The sequence below is a fragment of the Salminus brasiliensis genome, chromosome 6 (genome assembly GCF_030463535.1).
Source record: "Salminus brasiliensis chromosome 6, fSalBra1.hap2, whole genome shotgun sequence".
Lineage (NCBI taxonomy): Eukaryota > Metazoa > Chordata > Actinopteri > Characiformes > Bryconidae > Salminus > Salminus brasiliensis.
This window is the reverse complement of record NC_132883.1, coordinates 26045373-26067638: the sequence shown is the minus strand read 5'-3', so window position 1 is coordinate 26067638 and position 22266 is coordinate 26045373.

Sequence of the window (22266 nt, the reverse complement as noted above, 5' to 3'; positions counted from 1 at the left end):
CTGTGTAATCGGTAAGTATACATTCAGTTTCTTTTCATATTTTGATTTTCTTCTTTGTCTTACTTGTTCACAGGACTTCATGATCCCAAGACACTGTCCATGTCCAGCTGTATGTGGTTGTCTGCATCTGGAATTCTTTCTTAATGGCTGTGTGTTCATCTGCAACTGTGTAACTGGTAAGTATATATTCAGTTTCTTTTCATATTTTGATTTTCTTCTTTGTCTTACTTGTTCACAGGACTTCATGATCCCAAGAGACTGTCCATGTCCAGCTGTATGTGGTTGTCTGCATCTGGAATTCTTTATTAATTGCTGTGTGTTCATCTGCAACTGTGTAACTGGTAAGTATATATTCAGTTTCTTTTCATATTTTGATTTTCTTCTTTGTATTACTTGTTCACAGGACTCCATGATCCCAAGAGACTATTCATCTCCGGCTGTTTGCCGTTGTCTGAATCTGGATTTTTCGTCTTCTTGGCTGTGTATTCATCTGCAACTGTGTTACAGGTAAGTATACATTCAGTTTCTTTTCATGTAATGACTTTCTTCTTTGTCTTCCTTTTTCACAGGACCTTGTGATCTCAAGAGACTATACATCAACTGTATATGGTTGTCTGAATCTGGAACTCTGGCTTACTGGCTTTTTTTTATCTGCAACTGTGTAATCGGTAAGTATACATTCAGTTTCTTTTCATATTTTGATTTTCTTCTTTGTCTTACTTGTTCACAGAACTTCATGATCCCAAGAGACTGTCCATGTCCAGCTGTATGTGGTTGTCTGCATCTGGAATTCTTTCTAACTGGCTGTGTATTCATCTGCAACTGTGTTACAGGTAAGTATACATTCAGTTTCTTTTCATATTTTGATTTTATTCTTTGTCGTAATTGTTGACAGGACTTCATGATCCCAAGAGGCTATCGATCTCCAAGTGTTTGCCGTTGTCTGAATCTGAAACTTAACCTGACTGATTTTCTATTCATCTGCAACTGTGTAACAGGTAAGTAAGCATTCAGTTTCTTTTCATGTATTGACTTTCTTCTTTGTCTTAGTTGTTCACAGGACTTCATGATCCCAAGAGACTGTCCTTGTCCAGCTGTATGATGTCTGCATCTGGAACTCTTTCTTACTGGCTGTGTATTCATCTGCAACTGTGTAACAGGTAAGTATACATTCCGTTTCTATTCATGTATTGACTTTTTTTTGTCTTATTTACAGGACCTCATGATCCCAAGAGTCTATTCATCTCCATCTGTTTGCCGTTGTCTGCATCTGGATTTTACGTCTTATTGGCTGTGTATTCATCTGCAACTGTGTTACAGGTAAGTAAACATTCAGTTTCTTTTCATGTATTGACTTTCTTCTTTGTTTTCATTTTTCACAGGACCTCGTGATCCCAAGAGACTATACATCAACTATATATGGTTGTCTGAATCTGGAACTCTGGCTTACTGGCTTTTTTTTTATCTGCAACTGTGTAATCGGTAAGTATACATTCAGTTTCTTTTCATATTTTGATTTTCTTCTTTGTCTTCCTTTTTCACAGGACCTCGTGATCCCAAGAGACTATACATCAACTATATATGGTTGTCTGAATCTGGAACTCTGGCTTACTGGCTTTGTTTTTATCTGCAACTGTGTAATCGGTAAGTATACATTCAGTTTCTTTTCATATTTTGATTTTCTTCTTTGTCTTACTTGTTCACAGAACTTCATGATCCCAAGAGACTGTCCATGTCCAGCTGTATGTGGTTGTCTGCATCTGGAATTCTTTCTAACTGGCTGTGTATTCATCTGCAACTGTGTTACAGGTAAGTATACATTCAGTTTCTTTTCATATTTTGATTTTATTCTTTGTCTTACTTGTTCACAAGACCTAGTGATCCCAAGAGGCTATCAAACCTTCAATTATTTGCTGTTGTCTGCATCTGGAACTCAACCTGACTGCATCTGGATATTTCGTCTTCTTGGCTGTGTATTCATCTGCAACTGTGTAACATGTAAGTATACATTCAGTTTCTTTACATGTTTTGACTTTCTTCTTTGTTTTACTTGTTCACAGGACTTCATGATACCAAGAGGCTATCGATCTCCAAGTTTTGGCCGTTGTCTGCATCTGGAACTCAATCTGACTGACTTTCTATTCATCTGCAACTGTGTGACAGGTAAGTATACCTTCAGTTTCTTTTCATGTATTGATTTTCTTCTTTGTCTTACTTGTTCACAGGACTTCATGATCCCAAGAGGCTATAGTTCTCCAAGTGTTTGCCGTCGTCTGCATCTGGAACTCAATCTGACTGACTTTCTATTCATCTGCAACTGTGTGATCGGTAAGTAAGCATTCAGTTTCTTTTCATGTATTGACTTTCTTCTTTGTCTTACTTGTTCACAGGACTTCATGATCCCAAGACACTGTCCATGTCCAGCTGTATGTGATTGTCTGCATCTGGAATTCTTTCTTAATGGCTGTCTATTCATCTGCAACTGTGTAACAGGTAAGTATACATTCAGCTTCTTTTCATTTATTGACTTTCTTCTTTGTCTTTTTAACAGGACCTCATGATCCCAAGAGACTATTCATTTCCAGCTGTTTGCCGTTGTCTGCATCTGGATTTTACGTCTTATTGGGTGTGTATTCATCTGCAACTGTGTAACACGTAAGTATACATTCAGGTTCTTTTTATATTTTGATTTTCTTCTTTGTCTTACTTCTTCACAGGACCTCGTGATCCCAAGGGACTATCCATGTCCAGCTGGATGTGGTTGTCTGCATCTGGAATTCTTTCTTACTGGCTTTGTATTCATCTGCAACTTTGTAACAGGTAAGTATACATTCAGTTTCTTTTCATTCATTGACTTTTTTCTTTGTCTTACTTGTTCACAGGACTTCATGATCCAAAGAGGATATCGATCTCCAAGTGTTTGCCATTGTCTGCATCTGGATTTTCCGTCTTATTGGCTGTGTATTCATCTGCAAGTGTGTAATCGGAAAGTAAGCATTCAGTTTCTTTTCATGTATTGACTTTCTTCTTTGTCTTACTTGTTCACAGAACCTTGTGATCCCAAGAGACTATACATCAACTGCATATGGTTGTCAGCATCTGGAACTCTGGCTTACCGGCTTTTTTTTTCATCTGCAACTGTGTGACAGGTAACTATACATTCAGTTTCTTTTTATGTGTTGACTTTCTTCTTTGTCTTGTTTACAGGACCTCATGATCCCAAGAGAGTATTTCTTACTGTCTTTGTATTCATCTGCAACTTTGTAACAGGTAAGTATACATTCCGTTTCTATTCATGTATTGACTTTTTTTTGTCTTATTTACAGGACCTCATGATCCCAAGAGACTATTCATCTCCAGCTGTTTGCTGTTGTCTGCATCTGGATTTTACATCTTATTGGCTGTGTATTCATCTGCAACTGTGTTACAGGTAAGTAAGCTTTACGTTTCTTTTCATGTATTTACTTTTTTCTTTGTCTTACTTGTTCACAGGACCTCGTGATCCCAAGAGACTTTTCAACTGCATCTGGATTTTTCGTCTTATTGGCTGTGTATTCATCTGCAACTGTGTTACATGTAAGTAAACATTCAGTTTCTTTTCATGTATTGACTTTCTTCTTTGTCTTACTTGTTCACAGGAAATCATGATCCCAAGAGGCTATCAATCTCCAAGTGTTTGCCGTCGTCTGCATCTGGAACTCAATCTAACTGACTTTCTGTTCATCTGCAACTGTGTAATCAGTAAGTAAGCAATCAGTTTCATTTCATGTATTGACTTTCTTCTTTGTCTTACTTGTTCACAGGACCTCGTGATCCCAAGAGACTTTTCAACTGCATCTGGATTTTACGTCTTATTGGCTGTGTATTCATCTGCAACTGTGTTACAGGTAAGTAAACATTCAGTTTCTTTTCATGTATTGACTTTCTTCTTTGTCTTGTTTACTTGTTCACAGGACCTCGTGATCCCAAGAGACTACACATCAACTATATATGGTTGTCTGAATCTGGAACTCTGGCTTACTGGCTTTTTTTTTCATCTGCAACTGTGTAATCGGTAAGTATACATTCAGTTTCTTTTCATATTTTGATTTTCTTCTTTGTCTTACTTGTTCACAGGACCTCATGATCCCAAGAGGCTCTCAATCTCCAGCTGTTTGCCATTGTCTGAATCTGGAACTCAACCTGACTGATTTTATATTCATCTGCAACTGTGTAACAGGTAAGTATACATTCCGTTTCTATTCATGTATTGACTTTTTTTTTGTCTTGTTTACAAGACCTCATGATCCCAAGAGACTATTCATCTCCAGCTGTTTGCCGTTGTCTGCATCTGGATTTTACGTCCTATTGGCTGTGTATTCATCTGCAACTGTGTAATCGGTAAGTATACATTCAGTTTCTTTTCATATTTTGATTTTCTTCTTTGTCTTACTTGTTCACAGGACTTCATGATCCCAAGACACTGTCCATGTCCAGCTGTATGTGGTTGTCTGCATCTGGAATTCTTTCTTAATGGCTGTGTGTTCATCTGCAACTGTGTAACTGGTAAGTATATATTCAGTTTCTTTTCATATTTTGATTTTCTTCTTTGTCTTACTTGTTCACAGGACTTCATGATCCCAAGAGACTGTCCATGTCCAGCTGTATGTGGTTGTCTGCATCTGGAATTCTTTCTTAATTGCTGTGTGTTCATCTGCAACTGTGTAACTGGTAAGTATATATTCAGTTTCTTTTCATATTTTGATTTTCTTCTTTGTATTACTTGTTCACAGGACTCCATGATCCCAAGAGACTATTCATCTCCTGCTGTTTGCCGTTGTCTGCATCTGGATTTTTCGTCTTCTTGGCTGTGTATTCATCTGCAAATGTGTAACAGGTAAGTAAGCATTCAGTTTCTTTTCATGTATTGACTTTTTTATTGACTCATGATCCCAAGAGACTATTCAACTCAAGCTGTTTGCCGTTGTCTGCATCTGGATTTTACGTTTTATTGGCTGTGTATTCATCTGCAACTGTGTTATAGGTAAGTATACATTCAATTTCTTTTCATATTTTGATTTTCTTCTTTGTCTTACTTGTTGACAGGACGTCATGATCCCAAGAGAGTATTCATCTCCAGCTGGTTGCTGTTGTCTGCATCTGGATTTTTTTTTCTTTTTGGCTTTGTATTAATCTGCAACTGTGTTACAGGTTAGTATACATTCCGTTTCTTTTCATCTGCAACTGTGTAACAGGTAAGTATACGTTCAGCTTCTTTTCATGTATTGACTTTCTTTTTGTCTTGTTTACAGGACTTCATGATCCCAAGAGGCTATCGATGTCCAGCTGTATGTGGTTGTCTGCATCTGGAATTCTTTCTTACTGACTGTGTATTCATCTGCAACTGTGTAACAGGTAAGTATACATTCAGTTTCTTTTCATGTTTTGATTTTCTTCTTTGTCGTGTTGACAGGACTTCGTGATCCCAAGAGGCTATCGATCTCCAAGTGTTTGCCGTCGTCTGCATCTGGATCTCAATCTGACTGACTTTCTATTCATCTGCAACTGTGTAATTGCTAAGTAAGCATTCAGTTTCTTTTCATGCATTGACTTTCTTCTTTGTCTTGTTTACAGGACCTCATGAGCCCAAGAGACTATTCATCTGCATCTGGATTTTTCGTCTTATTGGCTGTATATTCATCTGCAACTGTGTAACAGGTAAGTATACATTCGGTTTCTTTTCATGTATTGACTTTCTTTTTGTCTTGTTTACAGGACCTCATGATCCCAAAAGACTATTCATCTCCAGCTGTTTGCCGTTGTCTGCATCTGGAACTCAATCTGACTGTCTTTCTATTCATCTGCAACTGTGTAACAGGTAAGTATACGTTCAGTTTCTTTTCATATTTTGATTTTCACTGTCTTACTTGTTCACAGGACTTCATGATCCCAAGAGACTGTCCATGTCCAGCTGTATGTGGTTATCTGCATCTGGATTTTTCGTCTTATTGGCTGTGTATTCATCTGCAACTGTGTAACAGGTAAGTATAAATTCAGTTTCTTTTCATGTATTGAATTTCTTTTTGTCTTGTTTACAGGACCTCATGATCCCAAGAGTCTGTCGATCTCCAAGTGTTTGCCGTTGTCTGCATCTGGATCTCAATCTGACTGATTTTCTATTCATCTGCATCTGTGTAATCGGTAAGTAAGCATTCAGTTTATTTTCATGTATTGACTTCCTTCTTTGTCTTACTTGTTCACAGGATTTTGTGATCCCAAGAGGCTATACATCAACTGTATATGGTTGTCTGAATCTGGAACTCTGGCTTACGTTTTTTTTTTTTTTTTTTCATCTGCAACTGTGTAACAAGTAAGTATACATTCAGTTTCTTTTCATGTATTGACTTTCTTCTTTGTCTTACTTGTTCACAGGCCTTCATGATCCCAAGAGACTGTCCATGTCCAGCTGTATGTTGTCTGCATCTGGAATTCTTTCTTTCTTGCTGCGTATTCATCTGCAACTGTGTAACAGGTAAGTAAACATTCCGTTTCTTTTCATGTATTAACTTTCTTCATTGTTTTACTTGTTCACAGGACCTCATGATCCCAAGAGACTATACATCAACTGTATATGGTTGTCTGCATCTGGAACTCTGGCTTACTGGCCTTTTTTTCATCTTCAACTGTGTAACAGGTAAGTATACATTCAGTTTCTTTTCATATTTTGATTTTCATCTTTGTCTTACTCTTTGTCAGGACTTCATGATCCCAAGAGATATTCAAGTCCAGCTGTATGTGGTTGTCTGCATCTGGAAGTCTTTCTTACTGGCTGTGTATTAGTCTGCAACTGTGTAACAGGTAAGTATACATTCCATTTCTTTTCATGTATTGACTTTCATTTTGTCCCTTTCACAGGACCTCATGATCTCAAGAGACTATACATCAACTGTATATGGTTGTCTGAATCTGGAACTCTAGCTTACTGGCTTTTTTTCATCTGCAACTGTGTAACAGGTAAGTAAACATTCACATTCTTTTCATGTATTGACTTTCTTCTTTGTCTTACTTGTTGTCAGGACTTCATGATCCCAAGAGGCTATCGATCTCCAAGTGTTTGCCGTTGTCTGCATCTGGATCTCAATCTGACTGACTTTCAATTTATCTGCAACTGTGTAATCGGTAAGTAAGCATTCAGTTTCTTTTCATGTATTGACTTTCTTCTTAGTCTTACTTGTTCACATGACTTCATGATCCCAAGAGACTGTCCATATGCAGCTGTATGTGGTTGTCTGCATCTTGAATTCTTTCTTACTGACTGTGTATTAATCTGCAACTGTGTTACAGGTAAGTAAACATTCAGTTTCTTTTTATATTTTGATTTTCTTCTTTGTCTTACTTGTTGACAGGACCTCGTGATCTCAAGAGACGATACATCAACTGTATATGGTTGTCTGAATCTGGAACTCTGGCTTACTGGCTTTTTTTTCATCTGCAACTGTGTAACAGGTAAGTATACATTCAGTTTCTTTTCATGTTTTGACTTTCTTCTTTGTCTTACTTGTTGACAGGCCCTCATGATACCAAGAGACTATCTATTTCCAACTTTTTGCCGTAGTCTGCATCTGGAACTCTGTCGTACTGGCTGTGTATTCATCTGCAACTGTGTAACAGGTAAGTAAACATTCAGTTTCTTTTCATGTATTGACTTTCTTGTTCACAGGACCTCATGATGCCAAGAGACTGTTCATCTCCAGCTGTTTGCCGTTGTCTGTATCTGGATTTTTCTTCTTATTGACTGTTTATTTATCTTTAACTGTGTAACAGGTGAGTATACATTCACTTTCTTTTCATATTTTGATTTTGTTCTTTGTCTTACTTGTTGACAGGATTTCATGATCCCAAGAGGCTATCCATGTCTAGCTGTATGTGGTTGTCTGCATCTGGAATTCTTTCTTTCTGGCTGTGTATTAATCTGCAACTCTGTAACAGGTAAGTATACATTCAGTTTCTTTTCATGTATTGACTTTCTTTTTGTCTTGTTTACAGGACTTCATGATCCCAAGAGGCTATTGATGTCCAGCTGTATGTGGTTGTCTGCATCTGGAATTCTTTCTTTCTGGCTGTGTATTAATCTGCAACTCTGTAACAGGTAAGTATACATTCAGTTTCTTTTCATGTATTGACTTTCTTTTTGTCTTGTTTACAGGACTTCATGATCCCAAGAGGCTATTGATGTCCAGCTGTATGTGGTTTTCTGCATCTGGAATTCTTTCTAACTGACTGTGTATTCATCTGCAACTGTGTAACAGGTAAGTATACATTCAGTTTCTTTTCATGTTTTGATTTTCTTCTTTGTCTTACTTGTTGACAGGACTTCATGATCCCAAGAGGCTATCGATCTCCAAGTGTTTGCCATTGTCTTCATCTGGATTTTTCGTCTCATTGGCTGTGTGCTCATCTGCAACTGTGTTACAGGTAAGTATACATTCAGTTTCTTTTCATGTATTTACTTTTTTCTTTGTCTTACTTGTTCACAGGACTTCATGATCCCAGGAGACTATACATCAACTGTATATGGTTGACTGAATCTGGAACTCTGGCTTACTGGCTTTTTTTCATCTGCAACTGTGTAACAGGTAAGTATACATTCAGCTTCTTTTCATGTATTGACTTTCTATTTTGTCTTACTTGTTCACAGGACTTCATGATCCCAAGAGTCTGTCCATGTCCAGCTGTATGTGGTTGTCTGCATCTGGAATTCTTTCATAATGGCTGTGTATTCATCTCCAACTGTGTAATCGGTAAGTAAGCATTCAGTTTCTTTTCATGTATTGAATTTCTTTTTTTCTTGTTTACAGGACCTCATGATCCCAAGGTAAGGTAAGGTGCACATATTTTTCACTGTACAGTGCACATTGTACAGCGAAAGGTGTCCTCCGTTGTCTGCATCTGGAACTCAATCTGATTGACTTTCTATTCATCTGCAACTGTATAACAGGTAAGTATACATTCAGTTTCTTTTCATGTATTGACTTTCTTTTTGTCTTGTTTACAGGACCTCATGATCCCAAGAGGCTATCGATCTCCAGCTGTATGTGGTTGTCTGCATCTGGAATTCTTTCTTACTGACTGTGTATTCATCTGCAACTGTGTAACAGGTAAGTATACATTCAGTTTCTTTTCATGTTTTGATTTTCTTCTTTGTCTTACTTCTTGACAGGACTTCATGATCCCAAGAGGCTATCAATCTCCAAGTGCTTGCTGTTGTCTGCATCTGGAACTCAATCTAACTAACTTCCTATTCATCTGCAATTGTGTAACAGGTACGTATACATTCAGTTTCTTTTCATGTATTGACTTTCTTTTTGTCTTCTTTACAGGACTTCATGATCCCAAGAGATTGTCCATGTCCAGTTGTATGTGGTTGTCTGCATCTGGAATTCTTTCTTACTGGCTGTGTATTCATCTGCAACTGTGTAACAGGTAAGTATACATTCCGTTTCTTTTCATCTGCAAATGTGTAACAGGTAAGTATACATTCAGTTTCTTTTCATATTTTGATTTTCTTCCTTGTCTTACTTGTTGACAGGACTTCATGATCCCAAGAGACTATTCATCTGCACTGGATTTTTCGTCTTATTGGCTGTGTATTCATCTGCAACTGTGTAACAGGTAAGTATACATTCAGTTTCTTTTCATATTTTGATTTTCTTCTTTGTCTTACTTGTTGACAGGACTTCATGATCCCAAGAGACAATTCATCTGCACTGGATTTTTCGTCTTATTGGCTGTGTATTCATCTGCAACTGTGTAACAGGTAAGTATACATTCAGTTTCTTTTCATGTATTGACTTTCTTCTTTGTCTTTTTTACAGGACTTCATGATCCCAAGAGGCTATCGATCTCCAAGTGTTTGCCGTTGTCTTCATCTGGAACTCAATCTGACTGAATTCTTATTACCAATTACAGAGTTGCAGATGAATAGAAAATCAGTTTCTTTTCATGTATTGACTTTCTTTTTTGACTTGTTTACTGGACCTCATTATCCCAAGACTTTGTCCATGTCCAGCTGTATGTGGTTGTCTGCATCTTGAATTCTTTCTTAATGGCCGTGTATTCATCTGCAATTGTGTAACAGGAAAGTATACGTTCAGTTTCTTTTCATGTATTGACTTTCTTCTTTGTCTTACTTGTTCACAGGACTTCATGATCCCAAGAGACTATTCATCTGCATCTGGATTTTTCGTCTTAATGGCCGTGTATTCATCTGCAACTGTGTAACAGGTAAGTATACATTCAATTTCTTTTCATATTTTGATTTTCTTCTTTGTCTTACTTGTTCACAGGACCTCATTATCCCAAGAGTCTGTATATTTCCAGCTGTATGTGGTTGTCTGCATCTGGAACTCAATCTGACTGACTTTCTATTCATCTGCAACTGTGTAACAGGTAAGTATACATTCAGTTTCTTTTCATGCATTGATTTTCTTCTTTGTCTTACTTATTCACAGGACTTCATGATCCCAAGAGACTATACATCAACTGTATATGGTTGTCTGAATCTGGAACTCTGGGTTACTGGCTTTTTTTCATCTGCAACTGTGTAACAGGTATGTATACATTCAGTTTCTTTTCATGTATTGACTTTCTTCGTTGTCTCACTTTTTCACAGGACTTCATGATCCCAAGAGACTGTCCATGTCCAGCTATTTGTGGTTGTCTGCATCTGGAATTCTTTCTTAATGGCTGTGTATTCATCTGCAACTGTGTAACAGGTAAGTATACATTCAGCTTCTTTTCATGTATTGACTTTCTTCTTTGTCTTGTTTACAGGACCTCATGATCCCAAGAGACTATTCATCTGCATCTGGATTTTACGTCTTATTGGCTGTGTATTCATCTGCAACTGTGTTACAGATAAGTATACATTCAGTTTCTTTTCATATTTTGATTTTCTTCTTTGTCTTACTTGTTCACAGGACTTCATGATCCCAAGAGGCTATCGATCTCCAAGTGTTTGTCGTTGTCTGCATCAGGATCTCAATCTGACTGACTTTCTATTCATCTGCAACTGTGTAACAGGTAAGTATACATTCAATTTCTTTTCATGTATTGACTTTCTTCTTTGTCTTACTTGTTCACAGGACCTCGTGATCCCAAGAGACTATACATCAACCGTATATGGTTGTCTGAATCTGGAACTCTGGCTTACTGGCTTTTTTTCAACTGAAACTGTGTAACAGATAAGTATACATTCAGTTTCTTTTCATGTATTGACTTTCTTCTTTGTCTTGTTTACAGGACCTCATGATCCCAAGAGACTATCCATGTCCAGCTGGATGTGGTTGTCTGCATCTGGAATTCTTTCTTACTGGCTTTGTATTCATCTGCAACTTTGTAACAGGTAAGTATACATTCAGTTTCTTTTCATGTATTGACTTTCTTTTTGTCTTGTTTACAGGACTTCATGATCCCAAGAGGCTATCGATGTCCAGCTGTATGTGGTTGTCTGCATCTGGAATTCTTTCTTACTGACTGTGTATTCATCTGCAACTGTGTAACAGGTAAGTATACATTCAGTTTCTTTTCATGTTTTGATTTTCTTCTTTGTCTTACTACTTGACAGGACTTCATGATCCCAAGAGGCTATCGATCTCCAAGTGTTTGCCGTTGTCTGCATCTGGAACTCAATCTAACTTACTTCCTATTCATCTGCAACTGTGTAACAGGTAAGTATACATTCAGTTTCTTTTCATGTATTGACTTTCTTCTTTGTCTTACTTGTTCACAGGACTTCATGATCCCAAAAGTCTGTCCATGTCCAGCTGTATGTGGTTGTCTGCATCTGGAATTCTTTCTTACTGACTGTGTACTCATCTGCAACTGTGTAACAGGTAAGTATACATTCAGTTTCTTTTCATGTATTGACTTTCTTTTTGTCTTGTTTACAGGACCTCATGATCCCAAGAGACTGTCCATGTCCAGCTATTTGTGGTTGTCTGAATCTGGATTTTACGTTTTATTGGCTTTTTTTCATCTGCAACTGTGTAACAAGTAAGTATACATTCCGTTTCTTGACTTCTGTTTCCGTTTCTTGACTTCCATTTCTGACTTTCTATTCATCTGCAACTGTGCAACAGGTAAGTATACATTCAGTTTCTTTTCATGTATTGACTTTTTTTTGTCTTGTTTACAGGACCTCATGATCCCAAGAGACTATTCATCTCCAGCTGTTTGCCGTTGTCTGCATCTGGATTTCACGTTTTATTGGCTTTGTATTCATCTGCAACTGTGTTATAGGTAAGTATACATTCCGTTTCTTGACTTCTGTTTCCGTTTCTTGACTTCCGTTTCTGACTTTCTATTCATCTGCAACTGTGCAACAGGTAAGTATACATTCAGTTTCTTTTCATGTTTTGACTTTCTTCTTTTTCTTACTTGTTCACAGGACTTCATGACCCCAAGAGGCTATCGATCTCCAAGTGTTTGCCGTTGTCTGCATCTGGAACTCAATCTGACTAACTTTCTATTCATCTGCAACTGTGTAACAGGTAAATATACATTCATTTTCTTTTCATGTATTGACTTTCTTCTTTCTCTTGTTTACAGGACCTCATGATCCCAAGAGACTATCCATGTCCAGCTGGATGTGGTGGTCTGCATCTGGAATTCTTTCTTACTGGCTTTGTATTCATCTACAACTGTGTAACAGGCAAATATACATTCATTTTCTTTTCATGTATTGACTTTCTTCTTTGTCTTACTTGTTCACAGGACTTCATGATACCAAGAGGCTATCGATCTCCAAGTGTTTGCCGTTGTCTGCATCTGGAAATCAATCTGACTGACTTTCTATTCATCTGCAACTGTGTGACAGGTAAGTATACGTTCAATTTCTTTTCATGTATTCATTTTCTTCTTTGTCTTACTTGTTCACAGGACCTTGTGATCCCAAGAGACTTTTCAACTGTATCTGGATTTTTCGTCTTATTAGCTGTGTTTTCATCTGCAACTGTGTTACAGGTAAGTAAACATTCAGTTTCTTTTCATGTATTGACTTTCTTCTTTGTCTTACTTGTTCACAGGACTTCATAATCCCAAGAGGCTATCGATCTCCAAGTGTTTGCCGTTGTCTTCATCTGGAACTCAATCTGACTGACTTTGTATTCATCTACAACTGTGTAATCGGTAAGTAAGCATTCAGTTTCTTTTCATGTATTGATTTTCTTCTTTGTCTTACTTGTTCACAGGACTTCATGATCCCAAGAGACTATCCATGTCCAGCTGTATATGGTTGTCTGCATCTGGAACTCTGGCTTACCGGCTTTTTTTTTCATCTGCAACTGTGTAATAGGTAAGTATACATTCAGTTTTTTTTCATGTATTGATTTTCTTCTATGTCTTACTTGTTGACAGGACTTCATGACCCCAAGAGGCTATCGATCTCCAAGTGTTTGCCGTTGACTGCATCTGGAACTCAATCTGACTGACTTTCTATTCATCTGCAACTGTGTAACAGGTAAGTATACATTCAGTTTCTTTACATGTTTTGACTTTCTTCTTTGTTTTACTTGTTCACAGGACTTCATGATACCAAGAGGCTATCGATCTCCAAGTTTTGGCCGTTGTCTGCATCTGGAACTCAATCTGACTGACTTTCTATTCATCTGCAACTGTGTGACAGGTAAGTATACCTTCAGTTTCTTTTCATGTATTGATTTTCTTCTTTGTCTTACTTGTTCACAGGACTTCATGATCCCAAGAGGCTATAGTTCTCCAAGTGTTTGCCGTCGTCTGCATCTGGAACTCAATCTGACTGACTTTCTATTCATCTGCAACTGTGTGATCGGTAAGTAAGCATTCAGTTTCTTTTCATGTATTGACTTTCTTCTTTGTCTTACTCGTTCACATGACTTCATGATCCCAAGACACTGTCCATGTCCAGCTGCATGTGGTTGTCTGCATCTGTACTTCTGTCTTACTGGCTGTGTATTCATCTGCAACTTTGTAACAGGTAAGTATACATTCAGTTTCTTTTCATGTATTGACTTTCTTCTTTGTCTTGTTCACAGGACCTCATGATGTCAAGAGACTGTTCATCTCCAGCTGTTTGCCGTTGTCTGTATCTGGATTTTTCTTCTTATTGGCTTTTAATTTATCTTCAACTGTGTAACAGGTGAGTATACATTCACTTTCTTTTCATATTTTGATTTTCTTTTTTGTCCTACTAGTTGACAGGATTTCATGATCCCAAGAGGCTATCGATCTCCAATTTTTTGCCGTTGTCTACATCTGCAACTCAATCTGACTGACTTTCTATTCATCTTCAACTGTGTCATCGGTAAGAAAGCATTATGTTTCTTTTCAGCTGTTGACTTTCTTCTTTGTCTTTGTTCACAGGACCTCATGATTCCAAGAGACTATACATCAACTGTATATGGTTGTCTGAATGTGGACCTCTGGCTTTCTGGCTTTTTTTTTCATCTGCAACTGTGTTATCGGTAAGTAAGCATTCATTTTCTTTCTTTATTCTTTGTCTTACTTGTTCACGTTCTAAGCGTGACTGCTGGATCACATCCTCTTCTGGCTTCCCACGCACTTTCATCCACATCATCTCCAACTTTTGTCCTCCTGATCTTCACTTCACCTTCAGTTTACATATATGTTGATTTCTTCTTGCTTTTGGAAAATACATTATTATAATTGTTTCTGCTTTTCCTGCTTCCACTATTCGGCCATCATCTCTGATGTGATATTTGCCCTCTTGAGTGATCACTGGGAGCTGGGGATAGATCTTCTCAGACTCTCAATTCCTTCTCATATGTGGGGGGTTCTTGTTTACGTGTGAAAATGGCTCATTAATTTCTGCCATCTGCTTTCCTATTCCTCTCATCTGTCTCTCCATTTCTGCTGCACTCCTCTCTCTCTTATCCTTTGCTGCTTTGACCAGTTTCTGCCCTTCTTATTCAAGCAACTGGAGAATGCCGAGCTCCATCGGTCTCTTCTTCTTATGTTTTTTTCCCCCTTCTTACCTTTCTTTTGGTTAGCCTTGTACGTGGCCAGAAGTACTTGCATTACTTTAATTACATCTGGATTAAGAGTCCCCTCCACTGGCCATGGTTGGTCAATGTCAGGCCAACGCTTGTGCCATTTCTCTGATGTCTTAGTTATGCCTTTAATTAATGGATTATTTTAACTACATCAACAGGAGTAATTCCTTTTGAAGTGTTTGTACCCATAGTTGGCATAATAATGGCCTCTATGTTATTTGAGTGTGAAAAAGATTACTTTAAATTATTGAAATTACTACCACTTCACTGTCTACTTTGAATTATACGATATTTATTTATTTGTTTATTAAAAGTTACTATACGAGTTGTTGAAATTAACTGAGGTTTGCCAACTTCAGAACAGCCCAGACCTTAAGAATGTATGACCACTCTAAAAAAAAAAAAAAGTCCTCCTCTAGTAAGAGTTAAACCACCAAATACTTCCCTACCTGTGGCTTTCAACAAAATGTTTAACCCCCAAGTGTGTTATCTTTAAGTAATCAAAGTCACTGCCCAACCAATCAGTTGGCAACTGTTAGCAAGTATTATATAATTAATAGCACTATAAATATGAATACACATTTGTTTAGAATGCAGGTGTATACAGGGAAGTGATCTGTGGATAAGCACACTAGCCTGATCGGAAGTCAGCACAGCTTCTTCCACTCAGTCCATGTGACGTTTCTGGCACGTCACTCACCAGTTACCCCTCCTTAGGTCCTTCTTTCTGTCTCCTCTCACATCCCATAAAAGAGAAAGGAGAATCAAACCAGATTACTTGTAATTCAGATCTAATCTTAAGCTAATCAAGTGAGAGAATCTTTAACCATGTGTGTTTAAAAGTGATTTAACTCTCTACCAACCTTAAACCTTAGTGTATGTGTATGCTTGCATACATGAGGCTCCCCTTTCCAGTGGTGAAAGTTCAACCAAAAGCATCTGTGCAGAACCTATTTATATGCTAGTATGTACAGGTGGATAGATTCCCTTTCTGCCAGGATAGAACAGAAATACCAGAGATTACTTTCCTACAGTGCTTAACAATAATGCTTATGTTATTCATACAAAGAATTACCTACACAAGATATAAACACATCTTCTATGTATAACTATTTGAACCTAGTCAAATCTCTTTCTCAGGTTGGTAGGTTGGACTTACACTATAAAACCCACATTCCAGTATCCATACAACAACCACAGGACTTATTAACAGTATTCTTGTACTACACGTGACCTGGTGCCAGTATGGGCTGCTTTAGTGGTTTATGAAACTGTTCCTTTACCTATCTCCCTCTCTGATGCCCAGTCAGGGCTCATTAATTTTCCTATACTTCATTCCAACCCACATATCTACAAAACCTATTTATTTCATAGATTTCCTACTGCTTTTCTACACTCATTATCACATAACTCTATCGAATGGATCCATTTATCTTTTATTGGCCATTAAAACAAAATCTCAGACTAGACATACAACATGTAACATTTACTCCTCTTTTTCTTCTCTCCGGGGGCCCCCATACTGTGTCTTCCCTTAAATTTGCAACCTCCCACAAATGCACACATTTTTCTGAGACAATAACAGAATTCTTTTCAGCTTTTACCCTTATCTTTTTACAACCCCAATTAATTTGGCTTTTATTGATTCTGTGCACAAACTTAAATATAGTTCCTCTCTCGTTTTTATGAGATTTTTCTTATTGTGAGATCTCCTGCAAAGCACAAGATCTCACAATAAAAGACAACAGTATGGCGAGTTTTTAGAATTACTCTCCAAACATATCCCTTCAACCCCAACAGAACATAGCCACCCAGAATCCACACATAGACTGAGAGACACACGATAATTCACACACACAAGCTTCTGTGTACACTATACCCTATCTCTTCACTTGTATAATTACTCACCCTTCTTGTAATACCCAGTTTCTTCTAATAATACCCCTTCTTTTTCTTTTAACACCCCTTAATTTATTCTTTATAACTCCCCATATTTCTCTTAACACTCCATATTTCTCTTGTAACATCCTTCTACTGGTTTCACCCCTTTATTTCTCTTATCACCCCATATCTTCTTGTATTACGCCAATATTTCTCATCACCCATTTATCTTCTTATAGCACCCCTGTACTTCTCTTATCACCCCTTATCTTCTTATCACTCGTAGGCTAACTTTCACAACATGGAGATAAGCAAACAACATGATGACAAGACAAACAAGCCCGGGCTGTATTCTTGGCTCAAACCTGAGACCACCTCCATATGCCCCTGAATCAGATGGACAAGAGCAGACAGCAATGCAGTGACCACTTCAAGTGACCACCTGGACCGAAACTGATGTGGAGATGGAGATGCAAGGTTTGGTCAAGTTCAAGGTCAAAGATCAGCCTGAACCCCCTAACCCACCAGACACTCCTAAGGTGCACACTAGAGGTCCTGCATCATACTCATGCAAGGGTGAGATCACACTGACAGAAAGCAAAATTGAAAAGCCAATCGGCAGTTCTTCCACCTCCACCCACACTGACCCCGAATAGCCCAAGTGGGCACAACGCCCAATGGAGGGAAGACAGTTTTGTGTACAATCCAGATGTACCTGACAACTGATGGCCTTATATAGGTGAAGACCAAAGACCTGAGAGTTGTAGCTGAGAGAAAATATGGCCCTTTCTAACATTACTTTCATGTGGTTTCAACTTATCAAATGGTTATCTTAATCCTTTGTCTCACCTTTTGTTACCCTTCGTCTGCCGGCCTAAAGTGGTCACTCTCTCTCTTTGTATATGGTAATTCGAATAACCCTCAAAAGGTGACAACAATCAAGTGGTCATACCGATGACCTTTGATGTGTGATGACCATCAACCCCCCTCAACTTCACCCACCTCCTACCCCTCTTTAAAGTGCTAACTATCACCCCCTACTGTTGATACTCCAAGTGACCTGTCCTTCATCCCCCTCCTACCCCTCCTTAAACTCCTCTTCATGAACCTTTCCCCTCCCACAATTTCCAATATATATAAGGCCCTCTCAAAATACCCCTAATCAGACTGGATTCTGTTTTAGACTGGATTCTGTTTCAGACTGGATTGGTTCAGACTGGATTGGTTCAGACTGGATTGGTTCGGACTAGACATGGTCGGACTAGACTAGACTGACCGTGATCAACTAAGCTGTGCCAGTGTATGATTTTCTGTCTGCACGTGAATAAACTCCAATGCTAAAGATCCAGTCTCCTGACTCCTGAATCTGTCTCCTTTATGCCGGATTTCTAACAATGTGGTGCCGTGACCCGGATGGCCTACTAAAACCTTCTTGGTGAGTAAACGCCATTTCGAATCTGAGAGAAATTCTGTTTTCTTAAGACAGAGGAGTCAGTAATTGTTAGCCTCTCTGAAAGAAGAGAAGTTATCTGTTTGTCACTGATAAAAACCTAGTGTTTTGTGGCTGTTATCCTCTCTAAAGGAGAGAAGTTTGTTTTGTTACTGTTAAACGTAACGTTTGTAACCGTAATCCTCTCTGAACGGAGTTGTTTTTGTTCTTCTGTAGTTTAGTTAATAAGAAGAAAACTTGGATTTGTTCTCCTGTTTCCACACCATGTCAAGAAAAGGCCAACATACTCAGAATCTTGGTAAAGACTCATGGAAGTCTCTTAACTATAAAAGCAGCACCTTAGTTAAGGGAGGGACTGAAATGCCTCAGTGGACTGATTCTGATTTTGAAAAAGTAATCAATGGCATAGTGAAGAAATATATTAATGAGCAAAAGATAGCTCAGTACTTTTCATCCAAAGGTTTCTCTGCTGATAGAGAATGGACTTTTGCTGAGTGTAAGGTAGCTTTAAGTTACGGTCACTTTATTAGAAACATCTATCTTGTGCTTCCACTCACCGGCAACTTCATTCGATTGAGTCTTACAGCCGAATCACAGCACTAAATAACATAGATAACTGATTAAAGTTTGAGGGCAAGCCTGTTTTTTAGGTAGGGATGGCGTCCACCCCACGCAGGAGGGTGCTGCCCTATTTTCGTGCAGCATAACGCATAGTCTGCTAGTTAGTCGAGTAGTGTAAAAGGCTGCTGACAATCCAAAGCCGGGACCAGGCCGCAGACAGACACGCTAAACCGTCTGCGAGCTGCTTTGAGGTGTCACCCAGGTTTCATTGTATTAAGACTGTCTGTGCCCCAAATTAAAGCCAAACATAGAATATCTAAATCTGCTTGTTTTAATAAATTAATTAGAAACTAGACATTTTCTGCCACACTGAAACCTGATCAATGTATAGCAGTAAATGAAGCCACCGCCGCAGGTTATAAATATGTACATAGCCCTAGATTATCAGGCACAGGAGGTGGAGTATGCATAATCTACCAGAATACACTACATATTATTCAAAAACACTAACACTTTCACTTTTTTTGAGATTTTCTACATTAAAAAATCAAATCCAGCAACAAATAAAAATGCATTCAGACTAAATTAACATTTATAGGCCTCCAGGAGATATATTATGAATTTTTTAAATAATTTTGTGATTTTGTCAGTGTGCAGTGACAAATTTATAATATTAGAAGACTTTAATATTCATTTTGAAAAAGCAGATGATCCATTAGCAAAAGCGTTTGTATCAATCTTAGATTCTGTCGGCATTACAAAAAATGTGACTGGACCCACACATTACTGTAACCATACCCTAGATTTAGTCCTGACCCTGAGTGTTATAATTGATCATCTAAATATTGTACCTCAAAGCTCAGTAATATCAGACCATTATATAATCTCCTTTGAGACACATCTTAGGCAAAATGTTAATTTTTTCCCCGCAACACTGTCTAAAGCGCGCAATAACCCCAATGACTCCAAACGGAGCTAGTTACATTAACGAACGACCTGGAAAATACCCTTCAATCAACCTTAGACAAAGAAGCACTGTTTAAAAGTAAAATGACAAGGCAAAAACTAAAAACAGTGCAGAAACTAGAGCGTAAATGGTGGACGACCAAACTAGAGGTGTTCCACTCTGTGTGGAAGGACAGCCTTAGTCAATATAGAAAGGCACTCATTAAAGCTCGCTCAGCGTATTTGGCCTCGCTGATTGAGAAAAACAAAAACAGACAATCCCAGAGTTCTTTTTAGCGAGATCTCTAAACTTACTAGAAAAAAAAAATATTTCCTCACCAAATTGTACAGCCTGTACAACTTGACCCGATTCCCTCTAAATTGCTAAAAGAAATACTCTCACTTCTAATTAGACCTCTTTTAACAATTGTAAATTCATCCCTTAGCCTAGGGCATTTCCCAAAAACCTTAAAAAACTTAAAAAACCTTTAATCCAGTAGCCAAATCTTGATCCTTGTGTATTGTCTATTTACAGACCCATCTCCAACTTAACATACATATCCAAGATTTTAGAAAAAGCTGTAGGCCAACAACTCTGCTTATACCTGAGTACAAATGACATGTATGAGAAATTCCAATCTGGATTCAGATCCCATCACAGCACTGAGACCTCCCTAGTGAAGAATAAAAATGATCTCCTTCTTGCCTCTGATAAAGGCTATGTATCTTTATTAGCCCTACTAGACCTTAGTGCAGCCTTTGATACAATAGATCATACTATATTACTAGAAAGATTAGAGAAAATGGTTGGAATCACAGGACCAGCCCTATGGTGGTTCAAATCATATCTAAAGGAGTTTGTAAAGATTTATCTTCAAATTACACAGAAGTAAGATATGGAGTTCCACAAGGCTCTATTTTAGGACTGCTATTAAAGACTTTTTTCTGTCTTTTACTAATTACTAATTATGTAAAGCTGCTTTGTGACCACAACAGTTGTACAAAGCACTATACAAATAAATTTGACTTGACAAGACAAAAACACTAAGAAAAGAAAAATAAGAAAAACAAAAAGCCGAAGACTAAGAAGACAGAAGAAAGACAAAAAAATATATATTGAGAAAAAGAAGTCAAAGAAGAAAACAAGAAAAAAGAAAATTACAAAGACAAAGAAGAAAGACGACAAAGACGACAAAGATAAAAAAGAAAATATAAGACGAAAAGAAGACAAAGGTAAGACAAGAAAAAGAAGAAAACACTGCCCGCTGGTCCTCGCATTGATTCATCCTCACCTCACTGCATGACTGTCTAACTCGCTCACATTTTCATTTTGTATAGATTGATGCCACATTTACCATTTGTTTTCTTAATTCAGCAGATGGACACAAGTCCTCCAGGACTGATCTCAGGGACTGAAAAGCTTAGAAGCTTTTTTTTTTTGGGCTGAAATGGTTGAAAAAAACCCCCACTGAAGGAGCTAAGAGTGCAGATCTACATCTATTAACTAGGTAAAGACAACAGTGAGTCAGACAGTGGTGTTTGGTTGGATGTAGTTTTGAACTACAGGCTGAATTTAAATAATATTTTCTGTTTTTGTATTTAAAGCATCATATGTTCATTATTAGAGTTGTGCTTAAGTAGAAGAAGGATGGAGAAGCACACTAAGATTGATGCCCTACTGAAATCGGCATCTCATCCCAATTATGTTCCACCTGTTCCATTCTGGTGCTATACAGTTGGTGAATACTTTTGACTAAATCTGCTGCACCATTTAAGGTGGAATGGAATAATTGGACTGACGTCAGGTTAGGACTCTGTGTTCCTAAACTGCTTCATCTTTCTGACGCTGTAAACAAACATGGCTGCACCAACGAGGCTCTCTTCTACACTCCCCAGGGTCATAACACCCTCACACTACTGCCTAGACAACGCATCAGCAACTACATTTTCACAATCTTTCTTATTCTGAACATTAAAACCTTGAACAATCATGAACCATCTCATCAGTCTTCAGCTGATATTGTGGTATATATAGAGCACTACTGCCAAAACACTCAACCCCACATAAAGTGTTGAAAAGCTAATAAGAGTGCTAGGCTTCCTTCTCAGTGGTCCTATACATGATCTGATGTTCCTTCAATTTCTATGAAAAATAAACTGGATGGTCAACACCTCGAGTCTTCTTTAAGGAGGACAGCTCCAGCCCCAGCTTACAGCTTGAAGAATTGAGTGTAGTCAGGAGTCATTAGAACAGGGGTTCTACAAAAGCACAACTGCAGGGTTGGTATCTTAGCCTCAAGAGGGCGCACTTCACCTTGGCCCACCTTCTTACAAACCTAGGATACTCTAGCTTTCCCAGACTCACATTTAGTGAGATTAAGTGTGAGGGAAACTTTCAGA